Raw genomic sequence first — 17,386 nt, forward strand, 5'->3', positions numbered from 1 at the left:
GGGAAGAGGGGCAGGGTTTTTTTCACTCTAATAAATTCCCACCGGTTCAAACTAGTGCTATTTAAAATTTTTAGCACCGGTTTGGTTTGAACCGGTGTCTTTTTATTATACTAAATTCCGCCTAATATTTTTGCCACTGGTTTTTAAGAACCGGTGCCAATAACTCAGTGCGCATTTGTGTTTTTCTACTAGTGCATAGTCCACATACTTCATTAATTGCCCGAATGAGTATTGTGGGTAGAGGTTATCCTATAGGGTGATATAGTCCAAAGGATTGAACGTATCACTTCTCATATGGTCCTCATCGATGTGAAACACCCCTAAAGAGGATGCATTATTGTTAGGTTTAGGCGTAGGAATTCTTCCATCGTCTACTAAATCTTGTATTTTGTGCTTTAAAACATAGCAACGTTCAGTATCATGTCCAACGCCTCTATGATAAGAACAATAAGCACTACCATTCCATTGAGGAAATCTTCTTTCTGGTGGAGCGGGTGGTGTTGGCCTTGTTGGTGCAAGTAAGCCTTTTTCATTTAAATTTTCTAACAATTCTTTATAACTTACAGGAAATGGAGTAAATTTTCTTTCTTTTGTCCATCTATTCCTAAGATCATCATATCAATTTGTGTTATGGTATTGCGTGGAAGTCGCAAATACGTCAATAAAGGATGATGCATTATCATTCCCCTTCTTGTAGTTATTCTTAGGTTGATGATGATGATGAGGTTTGTTTTTTTTTTTTTCTTTAGCAAGATCATCTTCAATCCTAGTAGCCACAAAATAGACCGTTTGAAAAGTGTCTAGACCAAGGTAAAATAGATGTTTGTTGTACTTTTCTTGACAGTTGTCAATGAATTTTTTTACTAACTCGAGTTCAGGAGGCCTTTGGGAAAGGTGGGCCTCCTTTTCTCGCCATCTACCATAGAAAGCAAGGAAACCTTCATCGTCGCCTTGCTTAAGCATCTCGAGTTCATGTAGAGTTGACTTAAACTCTACGTTACTCTCATATTGGGTGATGAAAGCCAAAACTACATCTTCCCATGTTGCCTTGAATTTTTGATCTAACCCATAGTACCACTCTCTCGTGGTTGGGTCTAGGGATAAAGGAAATGTTAAAGCATAAAGCTTAGGATCAACTCCCTTTAATGCCATAGTGCCAGTAAAACACATTAAATGATTTTGTGGATTATTGGTCACCTTAAATATTGGCAAGTCTGTAGCTACGAACTTTTCTGGTAAAGCAAATCCTGGGGGATGAGCAAACTTTTCTACGTCAAATTACTTGTTCCCCATTATAGAACGAAGAACTAGCTTCTCCAACGACTTTTCTTTGATGGATAATTGTTCCATCTTTTCTTGCGAGGCTAAGGTTTCAGCATTTTTCTTTTCAGCCTTTTCCATTTTCTTAATTCTTCTCTCCTCGGCCTCTTGAGCCTTTTGCTCTCTCAAACGAAGAATCTCTTGTTGAAGTCCTTCGATGGTTGGCATTGTTGTTGGACTAGGATTAGTTGTCGAAGCAAAGTGGTTTGAAAGGGGTTGATCTTTAGGTGGAAAACGTAGAATGCGAGTGTCCGAGGGTCCTCTTTCCCAAGCTTGAAAACCGGCATAAAGGAGTACGAAAGGATTAGTAAATCAATACGCCTGTTTAAAAAGGGAGAAAGAAAAAAAAAAAGAAAAGGAGCAAAATATATTCAAACCGATAACATCGCCCTTAACAATTTTTCAATGAAGATATTGTTCACACGAGTCAATTTGTTTTTTGAGAAATCAAAATTGACTCGCCCAGTGGGCGCACGAAAGTGACTCAGTTGCGCACGGCTGTCAGGCGCAACGAAATCACTTGCGCTGGGAGGGGTCGCGCAACTCACGAAGTTGCGCGCGCCACCTGCTCGTAATTTTTTTTAATTCGAGCGTTTTTTTTTTGTCATCATATTTTTGTATTCGATTACTTTTTGACTTGATTTTTTTATTTTTATGATATCCTTTGAATATGACGCTAAATCACGAGGAGACAACTTTGTAATTGGGAACCTAGACCAAACTTAAAAGAGAAAAAGAAGACTATCCTAACACGTTGCATATAGTCACATAATCACATAAGCACGCCATAAGTAAAGATTCACGCAATGCCATTCTAAGGTCAAAAAGGCTTGGTTGTCCAAAGGTATCATATCTTAAGAAACGACGCACAAATCAATCACTCAACGTGTTGACTCATGGCATCGCCCTCCTAACATTTTGTTGGCGATATGGGTGGGATGATTGTTATTGATTTCGGGATAGAAGCCTAGTGTTGGCGACCCCTAGTAGATGAGCCAATCCCTAATGGTTTAAGTGTGCTATACTTATGCATGATGTAATGTTGCTTGTTTTGTTTTTACTCTTGTGCAAAAGGAATATATTATGCGTTCAAGCCTCGCTCTCTAACTAGAGATTATCCAAGTTAATTCTTGTTACAACCCATAGGCAACCTAGTGTTGGAAACCTTGGACCATAACTACGAATTAATCATGTAACCTCTACTAAACCAGAAATAATTAGCACGATCTAGGAAAACTCATAAACCTCGTTCATGCCTTTCTTCCATGTGGATTTCATGGAATAATTAGCACGAATCATAAGTTCACCCATGCCCAAATTGGTCTATAAACCAGAAATGAGTTCGGGAGCGAGGGTACTAAAATAACGTTCCTTTTAGAGGGGAATCGTTATCCTAGCCCTAGTACGACCTCTACTAGCTCTTCCTTTTTTTACAATTTCATCACCAAACAATATATGCAACGCGATACCTTATTCTATGTTAGTTGATTTTATTTATACATATTAATTCACGTAGGAATTACATCGTAATGTCTTATTCTTATTTAATGAAATTCTTGAAAAGGACAAGAAAATAAACAATATTCGCCTTGGCTTGAGTGATCAACCAACAATTATTTAATTCAATTCTAATCTTTATTTAACGCAAGATACTATGTGGAATTGATTAATTTATTATTTTAAAGGTATTCAAACAACACTAATTAATTAATTAAGGTTGTTTTCAACAAGAAAATAAATATGATTTAACTAAGTGCTCGGGAATTTACCACTTCTCTTTGCTAGATCTCCGTTTAGAACACTTATGGACTCTTTCTTGTTGGGGAACCTCCACCGTAGTAACAAAATATCAAAAGGGTAGTGTTTAGGACAAGAAGGGCTAGGTTGCACAAGTTCACAAGTATTTTGCCATAGTTTTAGGTTATTTTATGTCTGTCTAAGCCTGGGTTTAAGCTCTTATTTATAGGGAATGACTAGGTTTAGGGTTTCGAGCATTCTGCCATAGCAGGTGTCGCGCGCAACAGGATGAGTTGCGCGCGGCATCCCAATGCAAGTGATTAGGTTGCCCTACTATGGGCAGCACAACTAATTGTCTTGTGCGTGGCTTTATGGTAATATTCGATTTTATATTTTCCGTATAATTTTGAATCTTCCGCAGCGCAACTCTGGAGGTTGCGCTGGGTGTCGCGTGCAACTGAATTAGTTGCGCACGGCAGCCTAGCGTGACTGTTTGAGATGCACGCGGCTTTTTCTGCGGCAGCACTGAGATTTAACCTAGGCGCTCCTAAATCCGTCATTATTAGGTTTTAAGCATGGGCTTAAACCTAATTATGATCGGGTTTAGTTAATTGGACCTTTTTTTTAGCTTTTATATTTAATTTGGGCTAGTTTTTTTTTGTTTTTTGGCTTAACTAGTTATCCATAAGTATTCTTCACTTTGATCTTATACGAAGATGGTTTTATTTATTGTCATTGCACTTCCTGTCAGGACAAGAGGCCAAAAGTAGATGTCTACAATGGGTACCGTGACACGACGGAAGCTGCCGTGGAGCGGCAACTTCCACCGTGGCGCGGCACGTGACGCAGTGTCAAGGTACACTATTTTTCTAGAAATGAGTCCAAATTCATAAACGTTTGAAGAAAAATGCAAAAAATACACATAAAGGCACTGTGTCATGGCAATATGCCCCGTGCAACGAAAGCAATTGCCGCGTCGCGGCAATTTAGCTGCTGCGCGGTAATTCCAGTATTTAATCATAACTTTTGATCTGTAACTTGGAATAAGGCATATAATTTATCATTGGAAAGCTTATCAAGTCTATTTTACAACCCAATTTTAATAAAGTTAAAATTATGTGTAGATTTTATTAAATGGTCGTTTTAATGAAAGGGTGTCGATTTTTGGCCGAGTTTAGTATTTTTCTCATATCTTCTTCGTTTTAAATCATTATTAGACTTATGATATGATGCGAGAGCATGGACACTACTTTTGGGCCAAATTGACTATTGTTGACTTGTTCAAGATCGGAAAATATTTGAGCTTAATTTGAAATTATTTAGATAATTTTCCTCGTATGTGGGATGTGACTTTGATTGTATTTATTTAATTACTATCTTGTAATTAATCCTAGCCTTTCATTTTGTATGGTTTAGATTTAATGAGGTTTAGGGTTTTATTTCATGTACTATTGCCTCCCTATAAAAGGAGTTACTTTATGATGTAATAGAATAGACTTGTTTTTAAATATTGAAAATTTGAGAGTTTCTTTCTCTTCTTTGTGTCCTTTGTGATCTTTCCTTTGTGGTAAAACCTCAATCTTTATCAAACTTTGTGGTTGATTAGATTGAAACCCTTGTTTCTCTAGACTATGTGACTAGTGAATCAAGTTCTTTTGCTAGATAATCTTACTTTGTGTTGATTATTTAGCTTAGATCTTGATCCAAGATCACATCTTTATTTTTCTTGCACTAAAAAACTCACAAAAATTCCTCAAAAATTGATCTTTGTTCTTTATTTCATATCATGATATATGGTTGGAAAGCTTATTTCAAGGCCTATCCAAAAAAAAAATAATTGGATCAAAATTATTAGCCCACAAAATTGTAGCTGAATATAGGTACTAAATTGCGGAATAGACATAAATCATATTCATATAGCACCTAAACCAAGGATCTCATGCATAACATATAAAGAAGTAAGAATTATACCTTTGAAGCGTGATTCCACATGTAATCAAGCAAGAACAATAAGGAGAACAAGAACCCCATGTGTGATTCCTCTACTAAGTCCACGAGCACGGATTAGACCTCCACTAATGCTAGTTAGTTATGACCGAACACTTCAATCAACCTTCTATGGAGATTTGATCCACGAGCACACCACAACACCACCCACGCGCCACCATACGCGCCACCAAGGGAGGAGGGCCGTACGGACAGGGAGGAGAGAGAGAGCCGATTAGAGAGAGAGGGAGTTAGGGTTTTGAGAAGATTGGTTGCTTGTGTGAAAATTCACTGTATGTCAATTGTTATATCATGTAACCCTAGGCATGGTTTATATTTATAGATCATATCTAGAAATAAAACCATGTCAAGTCCAAAACCCATTAAACTCTTCTAACTATCCAAGCCCAACTATCAACATGGTATGTCATAAACTCATGAGGCCCAATAATGGGCCTCTAACTTGTTTAACCCAATACTCTTATGTGTGGCCTTGTAGGATCCTCTCTATAAGTATTTGGGCCATTTAGCAAGCCCAAAGATCAATTGTCATATCTAGCACCAAACATTGACGACCCTATGTAATGAACTAATTATCTCCATAACCGTGATCCTTGATATATCTAGTAATTGCACATATCGAAGACATAACTCCTTCAATCTCCCACTTGTTTGAGACAAGTGCGCAATATTCAAATTCCTTAAGTCAATGTGTGTCGATTTGATGATATGATTGCATCTCATGTCGTGATCATATTAGTCTACAAATCTTTTCTTGAAATACCGAGTTAGATTCACAGAACAAAAGATTACTGTGTAATGCTTTTGAGCACGGCCATGCATTTTCTGAATTCTCACTCTTCAAGGGGCAAAGACACATTCCTAATTAAATAGGTAGACTCAATACAATTTTATGGCAACCAAAGCTCCCACTCAACTCATAGTTCGATCATGCATCATTCATGCATATCCATGTGATTGACCGAGCATCATCACTATGCTCCTATAGCCATAAAACTGCACTATCCAGTCAATCATACATGCTAGTTCATTTTATGAAATCATTTATGTCCAGTTTAATGATTCTGAACTAGGAACTCAAATAATATATGGATTTTGTTCACCTGTAGGGTTTTATTCACCAGGTCATCAACCTAATGAGCCCATCAATCCATAATTATTTTAGACATTTTATTTAACATCGAAAACCATAATTAAATAAGAGAAATAATAATATATCTGATTAAACATAATTCTGCAATTGAATGTATTCCATATGTAACTAATTTTTCTCCAAAAACAAATACAACTTCTAATTACATCATTTGCCTCAATCCAGATTCGTTGGCATGTTTCTCATGCTTTGGAAATGGAAGGGGTTTAGTAAGTGGATCAGCAATATTCTCATCCGTATGAATTTTGCACATCTTGACATTTCCTTTGTCAACGATCTCTCGAATGAGTTGATACTTCCTCTCTACATGTTTGGATTTGAAGTGTGACCTAGGCTCCTTTGATTGAGCAATGGTGCCACTGTTATCACAATACAACTCGATTCCCTTTTGAGCACCTGGTATGATATCCAGCTCAGTGACAGGCTAATGTCGTATCACCTAATCAAAAGTAATTCCTAAATCCTCTAACTAATGTAGATAGGGAAGTAGGGTCGAATCAACAGGGAAACAAGTCTTTTTATTCCTAATTAATTAAAATAATCTAAATTATCAATTAACCAATATATTATAATCAAAGGAAACTAAACTACGGAGATTAAGAGTAAAGAGAAAAAAATGAATAAAAGATCTAGGGCATAGGTTCACCAATAAATAATATTCCAGGGTAAAACATAATAATCAATCATCAATGCTTTAAATTAATCAGATAAAAAGGGCTTTCGCTACGTATTACAATTACACAATTAATATACCGGTCTTAAAATCTCATCTCTCGAATCTCGACTTAACCATTTATAAATTAACCTGCCTATTGAAAATAGACCTAAACATCAATTCTCATCTCTCGAATCTAGAATCAATATTGTCAAAAACATGCATAAAAGATCTGCGCAAATCTATTCACAGAGAATTAAATCGATCAATAGGAAATTAATCTAGCATTGACAATTAACAACAATAATTTACCCCTTCATATTATTTAAGGATCCCCATAAACCCTAGAAAGAAATTTACTCACGCATTATTAAATCTAAACTAATCAAAGCAATAAAAGAAGACATGATAGAATAAAGAAATAAAATTGCTGAAATTAATAAAGAAGAAATAGTTACCGAAAGCGACGGAATTACAAAGTCGAGTTAAGAACAAGAGTAAAAGTTGAGAGAAGTCTAGAGAGAGAAAATAATCTAAGTGGAAAGAGAAAATCTAAGAAAAGAGATAATTGAAAATAATAATCCTAAAACATACTTAAACAAAACTCTAAGCAACTCCTAATTAGAAACTAACTGCTCGTCTAAGGAGCAGCTCTATAAACACACGCCCGATCTGGCTAAAGGCTGCCCGATCGGGCGCGCCTGTTTCTCCGCGTACCCTACTAAACTACTGTGCCCGATCGAGCTGATAGCTCACCTGATCGGGCGCGCCTTTTGCCACGCACCAGCACATCTCTTGCGCACCTTGCTCGATCGAGCACATGCTTGTCCGATCGGGCCCTTGCTTCACCTCGAGGCTTGAAACTTCGATTAGGCTTATTTCTTTTGCCCAATCCGGATATCCACTTAGGGTCTTGATCACTCGGTCCAAATACCTCAGTATCCGGATTAACGAGCCCTTAATAACTTGCTTGATAACTCTAACCGGCCTTGGGCTTCAAAGATGGTCGTACTCCGCCAATTTCCGTAGTTGATCCATGAAAACTCGGGAAAATGCTCCAAAAGTGCAATTTCCTATAAAACTCAACCAAAACTACGAAAACACTAGAAAATACCAATTAGTAATAAAAGTAGTTCGAAAGAGCCAAAAACACTACTAATTATGACAAATGGACGGGGTATAACACTATATAAAATAGACATATCAAACTCCCCCAAGCCAAACCTTTGCTTGTCCTTAAGCAAAGAGCTCATCAATGAACATATAAAACATGCCTCACCCCAATAATTAAATCAAGCACAAACGATTCAAGGCAAATCTAATGAACATGCTTCAACATCAATCAATCTCATTCATCCAATCACTCATCCTCCCCAACAATTGTCAAATAGAGAAAACCACATGAGCATATAGAATTCAAGACTAGTGCTCACACACTCAACTGTCATTTATGTGGCGAGTAAGAGATGTACTCGATCGCTCTCCATCCCAACCCCTTTAATGTGAACAATGCCCTCCCAAACTCACAACACTCGTGTGTTTAAAAAGATATACACTCAACTTAATAGTCGACTCGGAATATGTCATGTCATAACTTTCATTAATAAGCAACACTTTCACATCTACACAACTCTATGCACAAGGTCAGAAGGTCTTTAAAGATTGTAATGTAAGGCTAGGAAAAAGGGTATGATATATTTGGGAACATGTGAGAGAAAAGCTATGCATCTAGGGAGCCAAATCCTAATAAAACCATTAAACATGAATTTTTCATTGAAACTCACTTTTTTTTGTTTTCTTTCTTTTCTTTCTTTTGATCAACCTTCGTTCACTTAGATCATTTGAACATATGACATTTTTTTTTTGCTCTTTTTTTTCTTTTTGAAGTTCACTTTTTTTTTTTCTCATTTTTTAACTTTTTTTTTCCTTGAACTTCTTCTCTTTTTTTCATATCATCATACTTTATTTTTTGAAGAACATTGAACTTTTAAACTCATCAAAACAAATATGATCAAGAACAAATAACTTCTCAAAACCCACCAAAATTGTGCAAATAATAAGCACACTACAAACTCCCTCGCCTTACTCACTAATAGCTTCCCCAAGCCAAGCTTGGGACTAGTAACCAATGGGGCAAATATAGCTTGTAATGTGAATAGTAAACAACAAAAAGTCAAGGCAACAACATGGGTAACAAGAAGGGAACAAATGTATCTAAATTATTCTGAAGCATACCTAAAAGAATGAACGCCTTCGTCCTACTCATGTGCATAATAACGAGTCATGAAACACTACTCATAGCTGCAAACCAATACTCAAATTCATCGACATACCAGGAACTAAACACACATTCCTAACCAAATCAACTAGTCAAGCACTATATTCACAAGTAGTTGGACAAAATTGACGCATGTTAAGGCATCCAAGCAATTAAACTTAAAATCATGATCAACAAATCCACAATGCTCATCATCATATACCAAGAATCAAAACAAGTTTTCTCAAGTATGGAGCACAGGGAAGAATAATTTATAGTTCATTGTAACGTATTTTTGTATTTTTTTTATTTTTCAATTATTTTTGTATTTTTCATATAGGAAAGCAATAAAAGAAAGCACAAAAACTATACTACAAAGCAAATAAATAGAGAAAAGGAAGAGAATTACCAAAAACAAGATCACCCCCCAAGCCAAATCAAGCAATGCCCTTATTGACTTGTGATTGTAGCTATAAGTAGCTACTCCTCATCCTCATCCATCCTCAAATAGCCTCCCCCATGGCTAGGACCGGCTCCTCCATGGCTAGGACCACCACCTCCGTAACCCGAACCACCTGCAAAATAGTTAGGGTCCACATTCCCCCCAAGCCCACCAAAAGGAGCATCGGTCCCATAACTATGGACCGAAGAGTAATCCACATAAGTATCAAAGGCACCGGGGTCCAAATATCCTCCTTGAGGATATTGAAACCAATCGGAAACAAGTGATTCGGGGGGAATAGCCCCCTGACGTGCATAATCATCATACATGGTGTATAAACCCCTCCCTAGGTTTCTCTCCACGTTCCCAACCCTCCTATATTGAGACCCTACTCTAGTATCTAGGTTTCGCACCATACTCTGCACTCTCCCTTGCCCTATCTCAATCCTATAAAGTTGGCTCCTAAAAGCCGAGAAGTCATAAGGGGCATTAGGGTCAATGTTATAGTTCGTGGAAGATGTGGGGATGTCATAAGTGTAGGGTTGGGGTGGTGGTTGTGGGTGAAATTGAGGTTGTGGTGAAGGTAGTGCTTGGTGAGCCACTTGAGCCTCACCTTGGTTACCTAACTCAAAGGTGTAAGAAGGTTGACCCTTCTCAAACTTAGTCAATACGGGGTTAGGCAACGTAATGGCATTGTCCCTCCTCCCCGACTCTCTTGGGATGACCCAGCAAGTCTCACCCCCAATGACGTTAATCCAGTTGAGGCTACCTAAGTAGGGTAAGTCCATAAGAGTTGGGCCTTCTACCTTCCTAAAGTTGTTAGGAGCAAAATTAAGGTGCTTGACCGCTATGTGGGTGACTAAGCCGCCAAAATAAATAGGGGCCCTAGACCCTACGACCCTCGGCCGCATTGGCCGCCTGTTGGAAGTGTTCAGATATCCTATGGGGTATGTTTAGTTTGTCACTCCTAGGGATCATATAAGAACCTAACAACTCTAGTTCATCCTTCCTCACATTGGCCGGTTGATGCCTCCCAAAGATAGTGAGGCCAACAAACTGTTGCCAAAATTTTGGCACGGGATGTTGTATCCAAGTGCCTTTAGCGTGTTGGAGGTTAAGGTTTGCATCCCCCGTGAGGGATTGATAGACAACGGTAATCTTGTCTTGTGGTGGTTCAATTGGTCTATCCGATTTCAAGTCAAAAAGTTTACCAAATTCTTTCAAAGTCAATCTCACATCATTATTAAGAAAATGGAATTGAACATGAGTAATTAGGGCATTCGAATTTATCACATTGAAACTAAATATAAATTCCAAAGTCAAGTAATCATAAGTATCATAATGCAACTTAAACAAACCACTCATTCCAATACCCTTAAATAATTTTTCTACCAGTTTATCAATTCCTAATCTAGAAAGCGTAGGATGATGAACAAAGCGTGTAGGAATTACCTGCCTCGAGATGAGGTTGAGCATCCTTTGTCGTTGTTCGTTGGAGGTAATCACCACCTCGCTCCATCCCGGAATTTGGAGTTCCGGGTCAACCGTTGGTGGTTGTTGTTGCCTCGAACTTTCACCCCTTACAGTCCTAGATATTTTGAAGGCCATTTTTGTGTGAAATGGGGGAATTTGAAGCTTTATCTCTCGTAGGGTTTTGAGAAAATTTGAGAGAAAGTGGTAGAAATTTAGTGTAGATTGAAGATAAAGATGAGGGGATTAAGAATATGTAAAAAAAATTTAGTTTGGATGGAAGAATTAGAGGAGATCTTGAAAAGAAGTGAAGTTTGAAGGTATGAAAATGGAGGTTTTAAAGAGAGAAAGTGTTGATGAAGAAGATGAAATAGGGAGAAAGTGAGAAAAGAAGAAGAAAGAAAGAAATAATAGCCCGACAAAAAGAGACGCGCCCTATCGGGCAAGCCTTGCCCGATCAGGCGAAAATGTGATTTCCTGAACCCCAATTGCGCGCCCGATCGTGCAAGCTCCGCCCGATCGGGCGCGATTGAGAAGTAATTTTTCTCCATTTGCCCGGCCGATCGGGCTTGATTCGCCCGATATATCTTTCTTCATCACTCGATTTCCCAAAAAATGCGCCCGATCGGGCGAAATTAGCTTGATTTCCAACCTCACTTGCGCGCCTGATCGGGCGAAATAAAGCTCCAATAAAACTCAAGTTACGCGCCCGATCGGGACTCCTTGCCCGATCAGGCATATTTTTCCTCTATTTTTGACACTTAGGTGCGCGCCTGATCGGGTGAGCCTCGCCCGATCGGGCCTGTACCCAAATCATAATGCTCTTTTCTTCGAACTTTTTCTCTTTAAATCTCTAGTTTATGACCAAATACCTGTACAAAAACACTTATGAAAGGTATAATTGCACTCTCCTCACCTCTCTAAAAGTAAAAATAAAAATAAAAATAAAAATAAAATAAAATAAAATAAAGGAAAAACTAGTCTAGAAAGCAAGAAATACGGGTTGCCTCCCGCAAAGCGCTGGTTTATCTAGGTCCCGCACAACCTTCTTACCAAGTTCAAGAACTAGGACCCTTGGCCTAACGCTTGGTCGGGTGGTTTCTCACCCGGTCGAGCGGTGTTTAGGCCACGACACGGCACCCTGACATACCCTGTGGGATGCCAATTCACCTTATCTGGTGGATCCTCCTTGACTTGGACTGAGCTCTTTAATGCTACGCACCAGAGATCCCTCTTCGATCGATGGTTGCTTCAAATTGTCATTACATTTAGCACTTGCAACTCGATCTGACGGAACACTTATTGTAGGCTCAATTACCATAGCTTGCTTGTTTAATTCCACCTTCTCATCCTCAAAGCCAAAACCGATAGTGTAGAGGACCCTTTAAATTGCATCAACTTCCTTCTGCTATTTGTCTATCTCTTCTGTAAAGGATGCAACACAAGATACCGCCTCCAGGGGATCTTTCACAAGAGGTTGGGGCTTGTTAGAACAATTTTGGACCACAACAACACTAAAGCACTTCTCCTCTATCATGGGGCTTTTAGGGGTATTATTAAGATTAAAAATAATTTTATCGTCCCCTACTGATAGTGTCAGTTTGCCACATCTCACATCTATAATTGCTCCTACATTGTTAAGGAATGGTCTCCCCAAAATAATTGGGGTTTGCATATCCTCAACCATATCAAGAACAACAAAATCAACAGGTATATAAAATTTACCTACTTAAACAGGAACATCCTTTAAAACACCCAAGGGGTATTTAAAAGAACGGTCGGCCATTTGTAGAGTAATATTAGTAGCTTTTAATTTACCCATATTTAGCTTGGAACACGCAGATAATGGCATAACACTCACGCTAGCACCCAAATCACACAATGCATTATCAATCATTAGATTGCCAATATGACAAGGGATAGAAAAACTACCCGGATCTTTTAATTTAGGTGGAGATTTATTTTGAAGTACGACACTACACTCTGCAGTGAAAGCTACAGTCTCTACCTCACTAATAGATCTTTTTCTTGTCAATATTTCCTTCATTAATTTTGCATATGCAGGAGTTTGTGTAATTAATTCAGTGAAGGGAAATGTTACCTGCAATTCTTTAACCATCTCTAGAAACTTACCAAACTGCTTATCAAAATTTGTTTTCAAGTGACGATTAGGGAATGGAAGTTTGATAACTGGCTTTGGAGCATTACTGCTCTTATCTGGAGCTGCTACCTTCCCTGGAGTCGTACCCTGCAATGTAAAATCAGATATATTAGTACTATTCTTTAGCCCTGCAGGGCTATTAGCTACACTGTCGGGTTTAAAAGAATCAAAATTAGCATTATTTATTAAAACAGGTTCATCATCTCTAGGCATTAGGGGGCCCTTCATAGTTTGAACCACTCCTTAGAGTAATTGCATAGGCTTGATCCGTAGGCCTGATCGGTTGTGCTGGTAGGGCTCCTCTACTACAAAACTTGAAAAACTAACCTCTAATTACATACCTGTTATTTAAATAACGGGTCTATTTGATGCAAAAGATCCAATATTAAAAATGACGGGTCTCTTTTATGTAATGTGCCCACAATTGTGATGGGAGAAATACATTGAGAGAGATAGGAGACCCGTCGTTTAATTTAACGGGTCTGCTAACTGACACTCTTATCTCCTATATTCATTATTTCATTTCATTTTCTTCTTACGGAGTATTTATTTTTCCACAAACCCTAAACTAAATCCGCCGTCAATCGATTACTTCCACCCACCACTTAAACTATAAGAATATGTAAGACATGGATTCTTTATTACTTTCATATAAATATATAATCATCACCATAAGAGAAAGATGCAACAAAAATCAGATTGTTCCTTTGATGGATTCGGATTCGAATTCTTAGTTTCTATCGGTGATTGAAAGTGCTATGAGAGAAAGGAGACAACAATGGAGGAACGATGGTTGTTGGAAGGGCGTAGATCGAAGAATAAAGCAATAAAATAAGGGTTGTTGACTGTCGGAGTTATAGTTTTGAGGGAGGAAAGGGAAAGAGTATGTGGTAACAATGAAGGTATTTTATTTTCTCTTTCCTTTGTGATTTTTACTCCACCACTATGAGTTTTACATGATTTTCTTTTCTCCAGTTTGTTGGATTGATATTGATGATTTAATTTTAGTTGTTTGCTTTGGTTGGTTATCTTAATTAGTGTGAATTTAAGCTATAATTTCACTTATTTATGTGTTATGTTCAAAATAATCGGATGATTTATTTAATTTCATTTTTCCTTTAAGTTTTTATTTTCTAATTCTTGCATTTACTAATTAACTGTGGCTCCATTTATATCAATATCAATGGTGATATGTTATGATGCTTATTGGTGTTAATGATAATTTGTGCAGCTAGCACTGGGTCTTCTATTAATGCTTGTGAAGTCGCAAAACAGATGGATGAACTTTTAAAGACATGACAGTATGATACCACATGAATTGAAGTATTGCCAAATTTGCTTCAATTGAAGGAATAGCTTGATTTTTATTTTAATTTATCATTACTAGTGAGCTTTTTTTATTTTTTAAAGATCATTGTTCATTGTTGTAATAAGTGTAATTTTATTGTAAATTTTCAGTATAAATCTTGATCAATAATAAAAATTGTATACAAGTATATTTTAGAGGCATACTTATTGTTCTATTAATATACTCAAATTTATTTGTTCTTATCGTATACTGGGTTTTTTTTTTTGATGGGGTATACTGGGTTTTACCATAATAAATAATATATTTTTTTTCGGAAAAAATTCATCCAAAGAGACCGCATTTCTTCGTTGACGGGTCTTTTTTTATGAAACAGACAGACCACATTTTTCTAATGACGGGTCTCTTCGCCTATTGAATTATTCATTGTATCGCTAGTGTAACAGACCCCCTTTCTTTAATAACGAGTCTCTTATTTCTTAAAAACAAACCCCTCTGATGAGGTGGTCTGTTTATCAAACATACCTCTGAGATAGAGACCTGTCCACATGTGGTCTCTAAGACATATTTGGACGGGTCTCATTGCCTATTTTTGTATCCATGTTCACGGGCTTGTAGAGTAGCATAAATTTGCGCAATTTGATTATCTACAATTTTATTATGTGCTAGGATCGAATCAATTTTGGCATCTCTACTCTCCATGTGCTTCTGCATATTAGCCAGCATCGCTCTAATTTCTACCAAAGCAAGGTCAGAAGATTAGGAAGGTTGTTGGGGTTGGTTCTTCTGGCTAGCATTGGGGTGGTAATATTTCTGTTGTTGTTGTGGCGCCTGTGATTCTTCTGGTGGTGGATTTTGAACATTAGTGCTCTGGTAGGATAGGTACGGATGATTCCGATACTTAGGATTGTAGGTGTTGGAGGATGGGTTATTCTGCCTATAAGCTTGAAAGGCATTGACTTGCTCCACAGAACTCCTGCAATCTTGTTCCCAATGACCTATAATTCCACAATTTTCACAGAAAGCCTCATTAGCATTATTATTAATTGCAGAAACATTAGCTACATTTACAGTACTAAGATAATCTAACTTCTGGCAGATAGAGGTTAATTGAGCTTGCAAAAAGGATACGGAGTCAACACTATGCTTCCTCTTGTTAGCAAAGCCTCTAGGATTCCCATATTGGGAATTATGTATCGCCATATCTTCAATAACTTGACCTGCATCATCAACATTAAGGTTCATAAACCTCCCACTAATTGTAGAATCCAATATTATTCTAGATGAATTTCCAATCCCATTGTAAAAGGCTTGGATTAACTGCCATTGTGCCAGATTATGGTGGGGGCATTCTCTTTGTAGGTCCTTGAACCTCTCCCAACCCTCATATAAAGTTTCATCGGCTTCTTGGGCAAAGTTCTGAATTGCACTCCGTAGTACAGCTGTTCTCTCTGTAGGATAATATTTGTTATAATAATTCAAAACAAGAATTTCCCAGTCAGTTATACCAAGTGCAGTTCTAGTTAACTTATTAAACCATAATTTGGCTTTTCCAGTAAAAGAATAAGGAAAGAGAATCTCCCTGATTTGGTCTTGTGTGACCCCAGCTTGCCTGATGGTATTACAGTACTGACAGTAGTCTGCAATACGAAGATTTGAGTCTTCACCCTTAGCTCCACTAAATTGCTTCCTTTCTATCATCGTTACTTATTGGGCTTTAATCTCAAACTGTACCCCATCAAGAGTTGGAGTGGGAGTAAGGTGTGGAAAATCTGTAAGCTTTGGTTGTGAATAAACTATAAGCTTCTTTGGAGCCGTCATCTTTGATTCTTGATCTAAAGATACCTCTGACTCGCTAGAATTAGTTGGAGGGTCTCGGTGATTATTATTATCACCAGAACCCGCCAGAATTTGCTTGTGAAAATTCTTCTGCCTATGGAAGGATCATTCGATCTCAGGATCGAATGGGATGTAACCTGATCTGGAACACCTGGGCATAAACAAAGAACTAGAAGCAAATATGAGGCTTGCCTCAAAGAACTAACATTCTTTGAGACAAAAAGAAATAACCTAGACTACAAAAATAATCGGAAATAAAAATAAAATCGTCTCCCCGGCAACGGCGCCAAAATTTTGACAGGCTAAAGTCGTATCACCTGATCAAAAGTAATTCCTAAATCCTCTAACTAATGTAGATAGGGAAGTAGGGTCGAATCCACATAGAAACAAGTCATTTTATTCCTAATTAATTAAAACAATCTAAATTATCAAGTAACCAATATATTATAATCAAAGGAAACTAAACTACGGAGATTTAGAGTAAAGAGAAAACAATGAATAAAAGATCTAGGGCATACGTTCAGCAATAAATAATATTCTAGGGTAAAACATAATAAACAATCATCAATGCTTTAAATTAATCAGATCATAAAGGGTTTTCGCTCCGTATTACAATCACACAATTAATTTACCGGTATTAAAATCTCATATCTCGAATCTCGACTTAACCATTTATAAATTAACCTGTCGATTGAAACTAGACCTAAACATCAATTCTCATCTCTCGAATCTCGAATCAATATTGTCAAACTCATGCATAAAAGATCTGCGGAAATCTAGTCACAGAGATTTAAATCAATCAATAGGAAATCAATCTAGCATTCACAATTAACAACAATAATTTACCCCTTCATATTATTTATGGATCCCCATAAACCCTTGAAATAAATCTACTCACGCATAATTAAATCTAAACTAATCAAAGCAATAAAAGAAGACATGATAGAATAAAGAAATAAAATTGCTGAAATTAATAAAGAAGAAATCGTTACCGAAAACAACGGAACTACAAAGTTGAGTTAAGAACAAGAGCAAAAGT

General features: G+C 37.4%; 1 long non-coding RNA gene and 1 other non-coding gene across 2 annotated transcripts; both read left to right on the plus strand.

Moving 5' to 3' along the window:
* The first annotated feature begins 13,726 nt into the window (after positions 1-13,726).
* LOC145556109 (uncharacterized) lies at positions 13,727-14,711 on the plus strand. The gene is made up of 2 exons (XR_014091746.1): positions 13,727-14,104; positions 14,434-14,711. It is a non-coding gene; the product is annotated as an uncharacterized LOC145556109 (long non-coding RNA).
* Positions 14,712-15,841: 1,130 nt separating this feature from the next.
* Positions 15,842-15,948, plus strand: LOC145557181 (small nucleolar RNA R71). Its single transcript, XR_014092232.1, has one exon. It is a non-coding gene; the product is annotated as a small nucleolar RNA R71 (small nucleolar RNA).
* The last annotated feature ends 1,438 nt before the right edge of the window (positions 15,949-17,386 follow it).

The sequence above is a fragment of the Chenopodium album genome, chromosome 8, assembly GCF_948465745.1.
Source record: "Chenopodium album chromosome 8, dcCheAlbu1.1, whole genome shotgun sequence".
Lineage (NCBI taxonomy): Eukaryota > Viridiplantae > Streptophyta > Magnoliopsida > Caryophyllales > Amaranthaceae > Chenopodium > Chenopodium album.